Below are 19281 nucleotides of genomic sequence, written 5' to 3'. Positions count from 1 at the left end.
TTTTTGTTATAATTTAATTGATGACATTGTAAGGATTTTAACTGATACTAGTGTGCACGTTTTAAATGAAGTTTTAAAGTTTTACGGCAACTGTTCTATTGTATGGTCTGAGGAAGTAGGCGAATCGAGTGTACCTGTGAAAGCGCTTACCAATAATAAAGTGTTATAACCTGGTCATGTTTCAGTACGAGTTTTTTATTTTTACTCTTAAAAAAGTATATTTAGTGCAATTACAAGAAAATTAATTTCCCGGCCAGCCCATTCCAGGAGGGTGCAAGTGCACCCCCTTGCACCTGCCTGCGGGCACCCTTGCCTATTACATACCTTACCTTTGTATTCCTCACCTCCGTCTGCTATAGGTGTTGTTTTTTATTTTTTATTTTTTTTTATTTATTTATTTTTTTTTGTTTTCTTTCCTCTGTGTGTTGCTGTTTGTTTTCAGCGTCTGTCTCCTTCTGCCTGTTTGTGTCTGCCTGTCTCTGTCTGTCTCTCCCGCTCGTGCTCTCTCTCTCTCTCCCAGTTGTTGCAATGATATTATTGCATGTGTGGACAGCAGATACAGGCTACTTTTCGAGGTATCTGCACATGTGCATGTGATGGCCTCTGCACCAATTGGTGCCCACCATTTAGTAATTGCATGCAGCCTGCTGTGTGGTAATTGCAGTTCTCACTGTGATTTCAGGACACTGCTATAAAATGATAGGTTAGGTAGGCATAGCCCTTTCAGTCTTGCAAGGTGGGGACCATGCTTGTTTGCTGTGGACACTGTTGTCTCAGTCAGAAGGTTGGTATATGTCTCATATCAGAAGCTGGGTTGTAGCCAGTGAAATGCATGTTGTACTGAAACCTAACTGTTGCTTCTTCCAGTACACTCCTCTCAGTGTGTAGGTTTACGCACACCTCCTAATGCTAACACTGGATACATGGGAGTATGTACTTTCTTTTCGAATTAGAGAATTAACTGGCATACAACAGTAGTTATTGCAATGTATTCCTATGGCTTTCCTATTTTCCCTTTACATTCACTCATTGTAATGCATGTTATATTTCTTTTAGCACCAAGTTATTGTATATCTGATGTGGTGTAGTGGTACTTCATGCAGACCGGTGAGTCCAAGGTCCCAGGTTTGAGACTGACAAGGTTTTTTATTTTGCTGCTGAGCAGTACAAGGGCCTTGTCATACAGAGTGACTAAGGTACTTTTAAGCAGTTGTAAGCGGGTTTGCACAGGTTTACGTGACGCTTAGCGATGCTAAGCTAAGCTTAGCTTAGCTTATTTTATTTTAGCAATACTAATCCAAGCTTGGTTTAGCTTATCATATCTTAGCAATGCTAAGCTAAGCGCACACATGCACACACTGGTGCAAACCTGCTTACTGCTGTTTACAAGTACTCACTCCCGCTAACCCCTGCACTCATTTCTTTGACAGAAAAGTAAATGTGGAGATAGGAATGTGGTGATAAAGGGTGCACAAAGAGGGGAAGACAGTAGGGAAACCAGCTCGGGATGTACATGATGGGTGTGGAGAGGGTCCATAGCTGCCCATTTCATAACCAGCAACAGCTGTGCATATGCAATACATTAGGAGGAATATTTGAAACCTTCCACCCCTGAGAGAGGGGTGAGGACAACTAGGTGTGTTGTACTACCAATTATGAATATCAGGCACATGCACTGTTTGTGAACTGCTACACTGTCATTAGTACATTACTCACTTCTGAACAGTTTGTGGTTTGTTTGTGCTGACATTAGCACAGTCTGCTCAGGACAACTGGACATATTTCACTACTGTGTATGCCTACCTACACCCTTGGTTGTGCCTGACTACACTGGTATATAGTACCTTTTGGTAGGGGTGCAGAAGTGCAGAGTGCATTATTTATTATCGTGTGATGTTTATCTTACTGAACATGCAGAGTTGCTGTGTATCTGTAAGTCTATAAAGGCTAGTAGTCTGTCTGAGTAGCTCCCACCTGTGGACATATCCAGATGGTAGACAGAGGTCAGCCTAGTATTCTTTGACTGTGCACCACAGCAGTCTTTTCAGCACCTGAACAATGGCATTGTCACAGGTGGTTGCTAGCAGTACATGGCTACATCCTTTGATATTTCTGTGTTGTACTTCTACATAAGGGCATGCTTGTGGGATTCATTCTACAGCTATTTGCAGAGTGTGTAACAGCAGACAAGCTGATATGCCTGTGTGTTTCTGACTCTTCCAGGCCTCAGATACTCTCAAGTATATATCTGAACAGCCTCAGGTAAAGGTAAATATAACTGGGATACACCTGTGATATATTTCAGACATTTTGCAGTTCAGACTTTGGGGGATTCAGAGCATATGTATTACTACACCTTTTCTGATGTGCAAGCAGTGTCTACTCTCACTTATTGACATTTGTCATTAAGTGAGATTCCCCACCTTTCTGCCTACTGTTAGTACATTTCACATGGAGTCAGAGGGGCACAGCTAACATTTATTTACAAATCAGGGTCATCATTGTAGAGCAGTCACTGTTGGGAGTTCTGGCCTGTGACCTATGCAAATATGCCAGTGTTTATCCTGCTCTGATACTGTGTGGGGTTTATAAGGTGCTACTGTAACATTATTCCCTACTAGCATGGCTGATTCACTTTTCACAGTTATGTCATGCAATTCCACAACACCTGCTGGTTAAGGCCCACAGAACAAGATTTGTGTTATGCCATTCCTATTTTCCCTTTACATTCACTCATGATAATGCATGATATATTGCTTTCAGCAAGTTATTGTATATCTGCTGTGGTATAGTGGTACTTCATTCAGACTGGTGAGTCCAGGGTCCCGGGTTTGAGACTGACAAAGGTATTTTATTTTGTTGCTGACCAGTACAAGGGCCTTGTCATACAGAGTGACTAAGGCACTTTTATATAGTTGTAAGCAGGTTTGCGCAGGTTTGTGTGATGCTTAGCTAAGCGCACACAAGCCTACACTCGCGCACCCCCACTAACTACTGCTTAAAAGTGCTTACTCCCGCTAACCCCCGTGCTAATTTCTTTTAAAGAAAAGAAAATGGGTAGATAGGAAAGTGGTGAAAAAGACAGTAGGGAAACCAGCTCGGGATGTGCAGGATGGGTGTAGGGAAGGTCCATAGCTGCCCATTTCTTTACCAGCAACAGCTGTGCATATGTTTAAAATTTGGTGTGAAATCTGAAACCTTCCATCCCTGAGAGAGGGGTGAGGACAACAAAATATGTTGACCTGCAAATTAGAATTATCAGTTTACATGTCCAGCGGACATGTGTGCGAATTGGGTAGCTATGTATGGGGCGTAATTTTATGTGGGAACAGATTGCCCTTTTTTTATTTTTTTTTCAGGTGAGAGTGGAATGTGAGGTAGAGAAAGTAGGTATATTTGGGGAGGTAGGTTGGGGAGGTAAACAGACAAGACAAACAAAATGCATACAGGGGCGGAGTTTGACACATGGGGTGGGTGAACACAATTGATGGGGAAGGATGTTTGGAGATCGCAAGCCCATGAGCCCACAGATGGTAACAGTGGAACTGAGATTCCCACCCATGGGCAGTCACCACTGCACCTTCACAGCCCCGAGGGTGGCTGTACTGAGGGCTGTGTAGGATGGGCAGGCTCACCCAAGAGACGCGCCACTCTTGCCTCGAGCTGGCGTAGGGGATCAGCAACTGAACGCTGGATCTCCCTACACACCACAGCCCAGACCCTAGCAAGGGTGACAGGTGGCCCTCCTCTGCCCATGCTTGCACGGGGGGATGAGCCCCATCCCCTGCAGTGCTTCCACCCGAAGGTGGCACAGGACCAACGGAGAAGGGGAGCCCAGGCTGGGCACCAGAGCCGCTGGTGCCAGGTGCACTCGCCATCTGAGGAGGGACAGGTGGGTCCGCTGGGACCGGCCTCCCCATATGCTCTGTGATTAGGTGTGTTTAATTACAACATAAACAACAGCATTCCAGATTAGTTGTAACAGCATGCAGTGATATTCCCATTAACCCAACACACCAAGGTTCCAACAGTTGAACAGCAAGCATAACACATGCATATATTGAACGACAGTGGATATTCCAACAACATGCAGGGATGTTTGGTAGCAACAAGCCACCATGAACGTGGTGTTTGAACAGGGCACATGCATCAATATCAATGCAAATATTTATAAAATAATAGGACATATGTCCCAACAAATATTTAAGATTACACATACCCATTGAGGTGTGGAATTGCATGGTTTATGCACATACGGTAGGGTGTATAAAAAACCTCGGTTAACATCTTATAATGACCTTTTAGTCTACACTACATTCCTAGTGACTGCAAGTGTATATCCCCTACCTGTATTATTACACTTGCCACCATACATTAGGTTGTATACTGGGACTGGCTAGTTCAATATATGCCTGACCTATATCTGACATACTAACTGTCCAGGATGCAGATGTTACTGCTACATATCTCTTGATTGCATTTATATTTCTTTATCCACATATCTGGAATGTTTTCACATGACATTTTCACTTTGATTTGTACAGAACCCTGCATTTCTTGACACACACTCACATTTCTGGGGAAAAATAACATGCTACACGTGTGCCAGGTTTACTTATTCATGCCAGCCATTAACTGCCTGTTGTGGACTGTATATATGTTTCACAGCTACTAGTACTTCCATCACACACTTTATATGGGACTGCACAACTCTGGGTTGCCAGCACCTTTTCAAACAGTACTGTTTGTATACTGCAAGGGTACAACAACATTTCAGACTCTGTGACACAGACACACTCTGGGTTTTAGACCTTTATTAATGACATTACACACTTTTCCACAGGCTCACTCCTTTATTTGTTTTAATGGTGTATATGGCAGACATGTTCAAGACATATTATACCTTTATTAATAGGTTAGAACAATCGTTTTTCAGGCTCACTCACTTATTTTATATGACAGTGCCTGTAGAGATATTATTCCAGACATATGTTACCTTTCTTAATGGGTTTCTACACTCTTTTTCTGCCTCTCTGACATTTTTATCTGACAGTACATGCAGAGGACTTATTCAGGCAATTTTATGGCTGTATTATTGGACTACAACACTTTCTTCCATGCTCTCTCCCATATTTTATATAACAATACATGCAGAATAATCACTAACGTGCCGGGTGGTGCAGCCTTAGCAGCCTATCAGCATAGGCTTGCTGATTCATAGCACGGTCACCTGCAGCTGTAAAGTAAATGAAGGGAAATTGAGACATACATATCCGTTATACATACTCCATTATCAATTCTTACATACTGCATTCCATGGCTACATACTCAATTGTGGGGCATACCGCATCCCACGGACCTCCTGTATCCATTGGTTCAGGCGGTCCTGCTTTTGTCTCTTCAGGTCTGCATGGTGGTGACGGACCTGCTCACCAATCCAAGGAATGCCTGCGGCACTGGTGAGGTCATGAGCTAACCGGTTCCAAGCCTCTGCCTTGTACTCCGTCCCTTGGAACTGGCCCTGCAGGAGTCTTGACTCGTGACAGTGGACAAGGAGCCAAACCATGTATTTGGACTCCTCAATGCCCCAACGTTGCGCTCGGAAGCGTGTTCCCTCTCCGACACCAGACATCTAACTGCAGATGTGAGCTACAATCAGTTATGGCATGTATTCCTGCCTGTGGGGCTTAAATATGCCGCATTTCCCGCATTTTTTTTTGATTGGCCATTTTGTAAAATTCTCAGCTGACTTCAGACCTGCTTAGTAATGGTTAAACTACCATTTGTAAGTATATGAATGTTAATAGTGGCTGGTTCCCCTATGTTGTCATGGCTTAGTAGTTCTGTACTTTGCATCTGATGCACAGAGTCCTGGGCTCGAACCTTGTTATTCATTTTATTTTCATACTATCCAGACAGGCTTGGGGTATGGCTGCATTTAAGCAACTTTGCTCTATGTTGATCCTCGGTGCCCTACGGTGCCTTGGTTGGTGCATTGCGCACGTCCGCGCAAACACATTGCACTGGGTAAAGCACCATTGAACTATAGGCGGCTCTATTGCACTGGGTAAAGCGCTATGAAACAATGGGCAACTCTATTGTGCTAGGTAAAGCGCTATTAAACTGTGGGCACCTCTATTGTGCTAGTTAAAGCGCTGTTAAACTATGGGCAACTCTATTGCATTGGGTGAAGTGCTGCTTAACTGCAGGCAATTTTATATCAGGATCCTTTAAAATATTTATTTTGTTCACTGATACATTGGCCATTTCACTGCTTTTTAGTAATGTTTAAACATATTTGGCAGGTATTATTTCATATACTGATTTAAAAAATAAATACAAAGGGGAGTGGTGGGACTCAAACCATGAATGCCTCTTCTTTGTGCGAACGCTCTAACTTTACGCTATTTCTATTTGGTGTGATTTGCGTTAACATTCTTTCTTATGCTCTTCCATGTCAGAATTGCTAACTCTAGCTAAATAATGGGCATACCCGCGCACACACGCGCAAATACGGGCAGCTATTTTGGGGATTTAAAAAAATATATTTAATGTTTTGCATTTTAGAACTGTGATAGGGGTTTACAATATCAGGGAGTGTGGTGTTGGGTGCAGGGACATTTGAGTGGACTCGCTCTTGTGTGTGTGCTTTGTTTAGTTTTAAAACACTTGCAGGGGCGTGGATATTTAGACTGCTCGGCAGTCAGACACGCTCCCTGCTTTCTTACATGGTCCGTGTAGGAATTACGGTTGAGTCAGCATGCCCTCATGCATATTCATGGCACGCTGATGTCATACCGTTCAACTGCAGCCTCCAAGTAAGACTTATTAAGTCTTACATGGAGGATTAGTGAATCCGTGTGCATGTCTTCCCAAAACCTGCTCCCCACATCATAATGGTCATCTACCTCACAGCTGTTACTGTGTCATAAGAGCAATGGCTTGAGCAGGGCAGGAAACACTGTCTCTCATCCAATGGATTGGGCATAAACATCATTTCTGCTTCCACCATCAAGGCTTGGGCCATGCTTAGAGCTTTATCTCTAAGTCACAAGCACAGGTGAAATATATGTTTTTCTTTCACTTCCTGAGCGTCCACCAAAGTGTTCCAACTGTCCCTCACATTAGTTTGCTTATGCAAAGTGCTACCATATTCTATACCAGATGTACAATCATCTTCCTTGCTGTATGATGCACTTAGCAGTCAAGCATACCTAGCTCATTTTAAAAAGTGTTCATTTCAGAGTCCTTCACTGTGTTGCTACAAGTTATAATAATGCCATGTTTTCTCCTAGCAGTTTCTTTCCTTCATGCTTTTATGTGCAGAAAAAAAATCTTTCTGTAATCACCAATGATTTTTAGAATGTAGAGGAAGAACGTTTATCCACTAACCTCCTTAACCATCTATTATCTAGAATCAGAAGTCTTTCCAGATGTCCACTCCCCACCTGACATTTCTCATGACTAACAGCTTGCATTCTGCAAGTCTAGACCACCCATCATTATTTCTGAGTCTTGTGCAGATCGACAAACTCACTAAAGATTCATTTTACACTCCTTAGCTACAAGCACCCTTTCTTGCATTGATTCTGCTTACTAATTCATAGTTCTCTCTCTGGACATCCCATTGCTCTTTTTCTTATTCACTGCCCTTCCTTTGCACTTTTCACCTTTCATTTCCATAGCCCTAACAGGACTGAGAAGACTAAAGGAAATACAACAGTCACTCATGGATGTATCTCCAAACTACAAAGGGATGCCTTCAGTAACTCTGTGTATGCCCTCTGTTTCAACTTTCTGAATCCCCTTCAATCCTTCCCTAATTAATTCCTGATTATTTATTATATGTGATGAACCATGCCAACCCTCTATACTTTAACTACATTTTGCTACAATAGCAGTCCTCTTGGTCAGTTATGTTTCCCACCACTGTTCTCTTCACAGACCTCATTGTCTTGACTTTCTTTGGTTAAACTTAATCTGTACAAAGCCCACATTACAACTTTATAATTATAGATTCCCACCCTCTCCATTTAGTGGCATGTTCCTGTGTCCCTCCTCCACCTCCTCCATTTAGTGGCATGTCCCTGTGTCCCTCCTCCATTTAGTGGCATGTCCCTGTGTCCCTCCTCCATTTAGTGGCATGTCCCTGTGTCCCTCCATCTCCATCCTTTTATTCAGGGATTCTGCCTAATTCATTCATATATAGTTTCATTTCTGTCCCATTTTAAGCCCCAACCTCAAAATAAAAGTAAAATGTTTAAGGAATCTCGTCCTCATATAGCTACATCTATATCATAACATGAGGTGAATCCCCAACACTTTGTAACTCCCTTCCGTCTTACCTCCCCCTGTATCACCATCAGTCACAACTATGTCTGCCATCCCTACTTCCTATTTCTCCATTACACTGACAAGTATTATGGGTCTGCAAGAAAATTCCAAATCATTTTACTGCATCCCTTCTGTTTCTGTTTTTCCTTCTCCATAACTGTAATTCTTCCCTTTCACCAGTCCTTGACTAGTCATTTCTTCTTTCCTTGCTGCAGATTTTCTACCTTTCACATTTGGTTTCAACTACTATAGAAAGTGGCTATGACAACTCCTTACGATTTTGCTGCTCTTCCTGGCTTTTCTCTCTTATTTTCTTTCTTATACATAATTCACTTCATAGTGATTCTGAGTTCTTCTTAAATGTTCTGTTTAATTCCTCCATCGCTCACACCTCACTCATATGCCCACTTCTTCTTTCTTTGCTCTTCTGTTGATTCAACCTTCTTTTTCTGCAGCTTGGATATAGTCATTTGTTTAATCTGTGTAGCAGACAACTTTCAGAATTTCTGCAAGTTCATTTGATCAGCAGGACATCTAGACAATTCCTACACTCTGTTTTAGGTTTATTGTCCAATATCATAAGGTGGTCACCCTCTCAGACCTCTTCTGACATGTATGTATTGCTCACTAAGTTCTCCAGATCATTATTACAACATTCTTTACATGACGGCACAATCCATCACTAGATCTACATGTGAGGACACTATCCATCACTAGATCTACATGTGAGGACATTATCCATCACTAGATCTACAAGTCAGGGCACTATCCATCACTAGGGCACTATCCATCCCTAGATCTACAAGCCAGGGCACTATCCATCACTAGGGCACTATCCATCACTATATCTACAAGTCAGGGCACTATCCATCACTAGTATTTCAGTCCTCATGACATCCACATGCTGACTACCATTTTGTTAACTAATCTAACAATTTTTTGTGATTGCCAATTGCAACCCAATTCATAACTGAAGATGATCTTTGGAGAAGCTCATTCACATAGTCTACAGATAGGTAACTAATTACATAACATTTGCTGTACCTCAGCCATCATTTTCATTGTAGTGGTGCCTGATACCACTTCTGCCAGAATAGTTATGATCAGATTTACTTTACATTCTAGACTAACACCTATAGAGTTATTCTGCAACTGACACAATCATTTATCATTATATTCACCATGTAGCTGATATCAAAGCAGTGTTTCTTTTCCATTTTTTGCAGGTTTTACTCCTACTGTTTATAACTTCAGATTCACACAACTATTTAGCCTGGACTCAAGCTACACCTCCTAAATGTGGGCACAATGAAACAAAGTATGCAAATTACAAGCAAATATCAAGGGTATATTCTAATATTTTACTGTTTGCTCCAGTTCGTAATGAAAGAATTGGGCCTTGTTAGAGAACCTGTTTCACTCCATGTAATAAAGTTTTTCTCTTGTATGAGGTTTTGCTGGTGTAAGGATATCACTGAAAATCAAACACAGTATCATTTTCATAAATAATTTGGATAAGGATTTATGAACTAATTTTGAAAAAGCTTATGAATTCATAATCTGAGCAACATCTGAATTTATTGTCTCATATACGTAAGCTCAAATACCTTTGTGAGGAACTGTTTATTAATGGTCCAACATTCCTACCTTTTGATATATGTTGAGGAATCAGGCAGTAATATCTTTCTTGATCCTTAATGTTCCTGATTACATTTAATCCTTTGATCAGAAGGGGTTGGGAGTTAGTGGGGGTTGGGAGTTGGTATAATGGTTAAGGTGTTTACCTCAGAGACCCAAGGCAGAGATTTTAATTCTAACCTTTGAAAGAGAAATTGGCTAGGCTTAAAATGGCCCGCAAGGACAATTAGTCTATTAATTACCCATGGACCTATGAATAAGGGATACTAGTTGGAAGGAAGATTAAAATACACCATTTGAAGATAACCTTGTGTTGGTATAGCTTCAGCAAACTCCCCACCACTGCCACTCTATCCCTTAAAGTCTGCATCCAGTCTCTCCCCCCTCCCTCTCTCTTTCCTCCCACATATTCTAGTTAACCAGTTATTAATCATGTCCATGTCTTTTCATACAGTTCTTCCCAATTCTTTTCCCTAATCACAATTAGTGAATTAAATACATTTATTCCCAAATATTACTCCCTTTCACCTAAGGAAGATTTACCTACCCATCCACCCCCTTACTCATCTTTAAAAACAATGACTTTTGCAGTTGAAACCATAGGTCTTCCTCCCCCATAAATTTCATAAATACACTAAAGATACTTCATAATTGCTTTCCCAAATCTTCCAACAAAATCATGCAATTACATGTAAATAGATGTCCTTCACTCCTACCACACCTCTACCACTGTATCAAACCTTCAGTCCAAAATAAAAATAAACATGGGCAGAGGTCATAGGTCAGAGGGCCTTTTTAAGCCTAGCCATGCATCCTAAAGGTTGGGATCAAACCCTTTACTTTACATCTATAAGGTAAATGCCTTAATTATTATGCCAAGCCCCACTCCAAATCCATTGAAATTCCCTAACTGGAAATCAAACCCCGGTCATAACAGTGAGCGTGCCAAATGCTAACCATTAGACCACCAGGGATCATCTTTACAGTGTATCTCTTTCTTTCAAAATCTCTCCAGATCTGTCCCATTAACCAAATTCCTTGTCTTTGGCTTATTAAAAAGTGCCCATACACCATTCAGTAATTTTCCTTTCCCCATCAGCTGTCTTAACATGCCAGACTTACATTCCCAGTTTACACTATTGAAGGTTTTTTTAAAATATCCATCAATACCATTAACACTTTCTCTCCTAAAACTGTTACTGCTTCCCACAGCAGCACTTTGTTACATAGCCTTTGACCCCCCCCCCCCTGCTCTTTCATCTTATGGATACATAGCTACTGGCTTCCTGGCCAGGGTTTTACAGTTATCTACAATTCTAGACCCATCAGTGAAGGACCTGAAGTTCACATTGATGGTAATGAGAAAACTGTGTTTAGTTGTAGGATCTAGGTACAGAGCTCCACTGGTTTTAAGTCAATAGCCTTTTTTGATTGCTTTTCTTCCTCAGCACCTTTCCTTCTGCTCCTTATGCTGAGCTGCACTCACCCATATTCTTTTTATCTAGCCTCTGGACAGCATTGTAAGCCCTAAATACCGAGGAAAGAGCTGTGTTTATTTTGGAGTCCTCCAGGTCCTCCAGACAGCATCTTTTGACAAAAGGGGAAGAAAAAAAAATCTGGCAGAGTTGGACTGGGTGTGTAGTGGTTGTTTGCACATGAGCTTTTGTTCTATAAAAAGACATGATAAAGCAAACTGGCCTCAGTGATTTAATTTTCTGGCTGCAGTAATCTGCACTAAGTGCTACTAAGACACTCTGAGATGCAATAAATTCTTCTTGGCCTAAGAAAATTAAATTTTAGTATCTCCCTAAACTCAAACCCAACTGGTACTGCTTTCTGATATCCTACACCCTGCAACTTAGAACTAAACCAACTACCTTCCCCCCAAAAGTACAGACACCTCTGCCCCAACATCATTCTTGTCTAATCCATGAAGCAGCACTTCACCACAATGTCCATAGCCAGCCTGATTGATATGGGTAATTTGAGACAATGTAAGAACTGGCTCATGTTGTCTGATGATAACCTTTTACTTAAACAGCATACTGTTGGGCATGAGAAATGTACTTTTATAATGTCCTTGGAGACCAAAATCTCACACACCAACAACCACATCCCTAGCAACAGTGTTCACTCTCACTCTCCATTCTGCTTTTGTACCAATTGAATGGAAAATAACTGCAGTCATTCCCCTGCAAAAGGGAGGACCTTCTACAGGCACAGGCAATTACAGACCCAAAAGTCTAACCAGCCTCAGATGCAAAGCCATGGAAATACTTATCAAAGAATTAATAAATTAGGATATGGGAACCTCCAAACACTGGACCCACCTCACTTTGGATTTGTCAAGGGCAAGGTCATGCTTATTCAACCTGGTGGATTTTTTGAAAAGGTCACCAAAGCAATGGATGAAGGCAAAACAGTACACACTGCATACCTAGATATGGCCAAAGCCTTTGACAAAATTACCCACTCAGGCATAGTAGAAAAGTAAAAAAAAAAGCTAAATAAACTGGGAATAAACCCCTGCTGTTTGGCATCTATTTTTCTGAAGTAAAAGCCAATACCAAAGGGCTCTGGCTAACTAAGTTTGCAGATGACTGCAAGGTAGGAGCAGCCATTGAATTCCCAAATGATTTAGCCATCCTGCAGAAAGGTTTGTCCCAAATAAATAACTGGTGCCAAAATCATAGGCTAAAGCTAAATGCCAAAAATGCATTATTGTATCCTTTGGGAAGTCATCTATCCCAGGGAATTGCTACATTGACAGTACATCCCTATGAGTTGACCCAGTTGTTTGGGATTAGGGAAACCATGTGGACAGTGACCTAAATTTTGACCAAAATGTGTCTATTGTTGTAGGAAAGTCCTTTGCATTGCACAGCTTTGAAACAAAGGAATTGTGTCATGATCTAGGGATGTCATTGTCCACCTTTACTCAACCCTCATTAGGCCAGCCATTGAATGTAATATCCCCTCTGGCATGTATCTGTCCAGACACACAGAGCAACTAAAACACCCAAGGAGATACTTTACAAAAAAGGATACAAGGACTAAACAATATGTTCTACATGGACCAACTGAAAGCCCTGTCACTATACTCAGTATCTGATAGACTGCTAAGAGGTAACCGGCATCTGGCATATAAGATATCCTCTGACCCATTACTGATGGATTTACTGCACATCAGCATGTCAAACTGCATCAGAAATAGTCAGTCTACGAATATAAACCTCTTCTGCAACATCAACAGGACAGTTTTGGGGGGACAGGTATATCTCACAGACCATACCACTGCTGTGGAACAGACTCATCATCCATATAAAACAAAGTTTGTCCTTCTCCATTTTCAAGCATGACTTAGATCAGTGGATGGGAAGCCAAACATTTACTCCAGGACTTGCCCCTGTAATACTAATGGACAGAGGCAGCTCTTAAATGCTTTAGCCTGTCCATGAGTCACCTCAAATTATCTATGCTATGATCCCGGTTATTCTCATTAGAGGTAATATTTAATTATGGACCAAGGGATGGGTAAAGCCAGTCTATAATTAAATGGGCACAGATTATTTTGAGCACAAAAGGGGAAATTGGCTAGGCTTAAAATGGCCTGCAAGGACAGCTAGTCTAGTACTTACCTATGGACCTTTGAACCAAGATATCAGGATTATCAGCAGTACACCACAAAGAACAGCTCACCACTATACTCATGCAAGACATGATCTATCAGTAATTCAGGTTCTTAAGATCAACATGCTTAAACCACAAAGACTTCCAAAATGGAACACAGGCATTGAACACCCTCAGCAACACTCTCAGACTGCAAAGTCTGTCATTTCACATAGCACTAGGATTCACAAAGTCTTACATGCTAAGTCCATAAGGTGGGCAATTAACCTAAAAGTGAATTCAAGTCATAGAAGGTTTAATTGTAAGACATACAGATGTACTTATTACCACACTGATCAAGAAAAAGTGATGGTCAGTGTTTTGTCTGGTGTCAGGATCCATCAGATCATACAAGTACTCACCTCTTTGAACAGCAAGTATTAGTATGACTCTGTCATAGCACAGGGTTGGGAGAGTGGCCTAATGGTTAAGGTGTTTGCCTTACCAACACAAGGTGCAGAGTTTGAGTCTCACAAGAGATAATTGGCTAGGTTTAAAATAGCTTGCAAGGGCAGTTAGCCTAGTATGAACCTATGTGGGCATTAATGACTCTAGAAGAACCTCCCTGGGCTACATGAAGACAGACATGATGGAACTCTCTAACTATGTGTCTCATGCTGGTATGACTGTAACACTGAGCAGCATTCTACCTTCTCTGAGTATGATGCGGCTGTATGAGCAAAATATCTGACTTCAGTAATTGGCTTAGGTTTGGTGGCACTGCAAGGGATACAATATTTGTATCCTGGGAGGATTTGATTGACAGACCATGCTGTTTTGCCATATGTCCCCTCTAGATTTTTAAATAATGGCTAGGATATTCTCTACCCCCATACTGCTCTTTTAGCCAATGCCTACCAATTATACAAATCTACATAACTGTATGAGCAAAGGATAATATGAAAATGTTACTTATCAATGCTAGGAGCCTAATCAAGAAACTCCACTTCCTATAAGCTCTCTTCACCTTGGAGGACATAGCCATCTGCATAGTGACCAAGACATGGTTTAAATCAGTGAAGTGTACTCCAGCTGCACAGGGATATAATGCCTTCCACACATTTAGACCAGCTACTATGCAGGGGAAGGGTCCGAATGGAGAGATGATAAGTCAGCAAGCAAAGGAGAGTATTATTGCTGAAACTGAATTCATCCTCAAGTATTGGTGAGTAGCTTCACAAGGTGCATCCTGTTTTTCACAAAATCTTACCCAGACAACACTGATATATAGACTGTATTTTATATAGCATATTTCATAGACAGAAGTAGGTCAAAAATTAAAAAAGATAGCTGGGTGCACAAGACCCAGGATAAAAAAGTGCCCAATCCTGGTAGGTGCACTGGTGCCAGGAATGTAAAAAATGACAGTATAGACTCTTCAAAATTTGGATACATTCCTACAATGGGGCCAGGCCAGGCCCAGGTGGAGGATGCCCCCCCCCCCGTTGTAGAAGGAAGTAGCAGTCCACAAAAATCACAAAAACTGATAGGCCAAAGAAGAGCCATAAAGATGACAGAGTGGACTATTGAGGATAAGAAAGAAATTATGTATTGTTACGATTACACAACAAGCCCAGAATTTCCAGATGCAAGATATACAAAAATATTAAGAGAGAAATTAGAGAAAAGAAAAATACTTCCACAAGAAAAAACTGTCAGAAGCTTCAAATAAAAATTTACGTTCATTAAAACAACCAATTTGTAAAAAAGATTATGTGGACCAAAAAACTTTGATCTGTTTGGAAAAAGAAGCATCTGAGGAAATGCAAAATTATAAACAATAAAATTCAGATGTTTGAAAGGTATAAAGAAGAAATATGGACATGGGAAAGAAACAGAAATTTGATATGGTGCAATATTTATGAAAAGTTGAAAGCCAAATTAATCAATACAAAAAGGCAGCTCCAAAGACATTCAAAGAGAAATAAAGGCAAATGCATCCAGATATGGAAAATTTCACAATAAAAAATATCTCAAAGAAGAAATGTAAAAACGATTAGTAAACTTGAAGTTAAAAAAAAAAACAGAAGCTGAAGTTTTGTAATGCCTGTGAAGTGAAGGATTTGGTGTAGAAAATCTAACAGAGGTTACATCACAGCAGGATGGAATGAGTCCCCAAAGTAAGGAGAAACAGGAAGATCAGGAAACATCTGAAAAAGAAATATGGACACTGGAAAGAAAAAGAGATTTAATATGGTGTAATATTTATGCAAAGGAGAAAGCAAAAATAATCAATATAAAAAGAGCAGCACCAAAGATATTTGAAGAGAAATACAGGTAGAGGAATCCGGACGTGCAAAACTTCACAATACAAAAAAATAAGAAGACAATGTAGAAAAATAAAAAAGAAGATCAGTAATGGAGATGCTAAAGAAATAGAAACTGAGGTTATGGGGTACCTGCAAAGTTAAGGATTTAGTGTAGAAAATCTAATTCAGAAAACACCACAGCAGGATACAGTACTGGACATCTAAATTAAGGCGAAACCAGTGGAACAGGAAGCAGCTGATCAGCTGCCATATGAAGATATTTTGGAGACTTCTACAGGAAACCAGTATAAACTTTCAGTTGTAGCTGGACAGCAAGGGAAGGAAGAGGAAACTGTGGTAACTCTGATGCAGCCAATATTGAAGAGAGCTAGGCCAGTGAGTTTCCATATGACATGAGCTTCCATATGACAGAGCAATGGATGACAAGGGATGACATTAAAGAGAATGTGCTATAGGAAGATGTTATGGGACTTTCTATAGAGCACCCAGAAGAAATGGAAAACAAAAAATGTGTCCTCAGTTTAGAAGAAAATGAGCTAAGAGAAGAGTTGCTTGATTTAAGAGATAGCTAGACATATTAAGATCAATGAAAGAAATAGACTACAGAAGGTCAATAAAACCCCAAATGTTAGATGTTTGATAAAACAAATGAACACAGTAATTAGAGCTGTCCATAGAGATCCATGCAATATAATAGAAGTAAACAGGATATATTACTGTACAGCTGAATTAATAACTGATAAAATTATACCACATGAACACCGGGTAGTGAGAGAAAGGAAGGGGAGAAATCGAATACCATCATGGAAGTATCGAATAGAGAAAACTATAAAGCAATTAAGACAAGTGTCACTGTTAGAAGAGTATAGAAGAGGGAACAGATCAACAAAAATACTCAGAAAGATAGATGTGATAAAAGCAATGCACAGTATTAGAACCGATCAGGAGCTATCTTGCATTATTGCAAATAACAAACTAAAAATCTCAGCACAGGCAGAAAAACTTAGAAGATAATGTAGATAAATATAAAGAAAAAGTACAAAATAAGCAGTTTAATGATGACCCCAAGAGGTTCTATACAGAAATTGGAAACAAGGCAAAAGGAATTGAAAGACCACCCAAAAAAGAAGAAATAGATACATTTTGGAGAAAGAGAAGGTCACTGTCAGTTGCTTGTCGGGCGCCAGAATCAGCCATATAATCCACGCACTCAGGTCACTCCACAACAAGTACAAATATGACTCTGTCATTGTCCATGTTGGTGTGAATGACCTGAGATGTACCTCCCTGGACTACATGAAAAGGGACATAGAGGCACTCTTTGATTATGTAATCAAGGCAGGTATGACCCTAGCCCTGAGTAGCATCTTACCCTCACCAAGAATGATACCTCAGTACAAGGAAAAAATGATAAATTTCAACAATTGACTAAGTTTTTGGTGGCATTCAAAGGGGATCCAGTATCTGCCTGCCTGGAATGACATACTCGACAAGCCTCGATGCTTCACCAGAGATGGCTTGCACCTGTCACCCCTGGAATTCAAGATACTAACAAAGGCTCTTGCCACCCCCATAGTGCCTTTTTTAGGCAAGGCTCAAAAAACAAATCCACCACCGTAACAAGTACTAGAGACAAAAAACTGAGGGTCATGCTGCTTAACGCTAGGAGTTTAAACCTCAAAATGCACTCTGTCGAGGCACTCCTCAATATGGAGAACACCGATATTTGTGCAGTAACAGAGACCTGGTTCAAGGCTCAAGAGAGCACCCCAGCGATTCCAGGCTACAACTCATACCACACATTTCGGCCGCAAAACCCGGACTGAAATACAAAGGGAGGAGGCGTATCCATATTCATCAAGGATAACCACACCTCCAGACTGGCTGCAAAGTATGATGCCTCAGAGATCATCCAAGTACAACTGACAATGGGCAAAACTGCAATCCAGATTGTAGCTTGCTACAGATCACAATCCCTGCTGCAAGACACTCACTCCTCATTCCTTGAGGTACTGGAAAACATGAGAGTCCAACCGAACACCCTTATACTAGGTGATTTCAGTTACCCAAACATCAACTGGAAAAATTATGGAAGTACTAATACCTTTGCTCAGCGCTTCCTGGAATACATAAACTCCAATGCCCTGGACCAACTTATAAACACCCCCACAAGAGGTAAAAACATACTGGACCTGGTCATCACCAACATGGGGGACAAATGCTCCACACCTGTGGTAAATTCCACATTGGTCAGATCAGACCATAAACTCATCACTCAAGATATCCACATACCACTCTCAAACCCCACCCCAAAAGAAACCATGGTGAAAAACTTCTCCAAAGCAAACTATATACTACTCAAGACAGAGGTGGTAAGCTTTGTTACTCACACGCAGAATGTCAATATGATTGAATCTGCTATATCCTGCACAAAAGCACCCTGCAAGCACCTACATGAGTGCATGGACCGTGCTATGCCGAACAAGACCAAGACCCACTCCTCCAAAAAGAAGAAACCAGTCTGGTGGACCCAGCCATAAATAAGCTCTATAATAGGAGGAAGAAATTACTGCAAAAAAAAAAGTAAAAACCTAGGAATGGAGGGGCTGCCTGACCAACCTTAGCAAAAAGCTAAGAACCCTCATAAAAACCTCTAAGGTGAGCTTTGAAAGAAAAATCACAACAGACACGGAAGACAACCACAAAGCATTTTTTAGCTATGTCAAAAACCTAAATAGCAACACTCAAATCTGCTCTGAGTTACAGCATAATGGTTCAAAATTCACGGAACCAACCGATATCGCCAATATATTGGCAGATAGGTTCAGTGCAACCCACCCTCACCCCCTAGAGGGCCCATATCCATACCAGAAGATTGTGATGCCCCTAAAATCACAGACACCTAGGTGAAAACAGCACTCTCCAAGGAAAGAAACACAGCATCCTTGGGACCAGACAGCATCCCAGGCTGCGTGCTACATGAACTCCAAAATGAATTAATCCCTCACCTTAATACCATGTTTAACCACAGATTCACCTCAGGCTATGTGCCCACAGAGTGGTGCACAGCAGCTGTTATCCCACTCCATAAAGGAGGTTCCACCACTGACCATGGGAACTACCGTCCCATCAGCCTGACGAGCCTCATCTGCAAGGCTGCATCATCGTGGAACTCATAAACAATGACATTGGGAACCTACAAACCCTTGACCCCACCCAGTTTGGGTTTGTAAAGGGAAGGTCATGTCTCCTAAATCTGGTTGACTTTTTCGAAATGGTCACTAAAGCAATAGATGAGGTTCACACAGCATACCTTGATTTGCAAAGGCCTTAGATACGATTCCCCACTCGGGAATTATAGACAAACTCA

Source organism: Protopterus annectens, chromosome 3.part0 (genome assembly GCF_019279795.1).
Source record: "Protopterus annectens isolate FY-2018-M chromosome 3.part0, PAN1.0, whole genome shotgun sequence".
Lineage (NCBI taxonomy): Eukaryota > Metazoa > Chordata > Ceratodontiformes > Protopteridae > Protopterus > Protopterus annectens.
The sequence above is the reverse complement of the archived record's forward strand: the minus strand, read 5'-3'. Positions refer to the sequence as shown.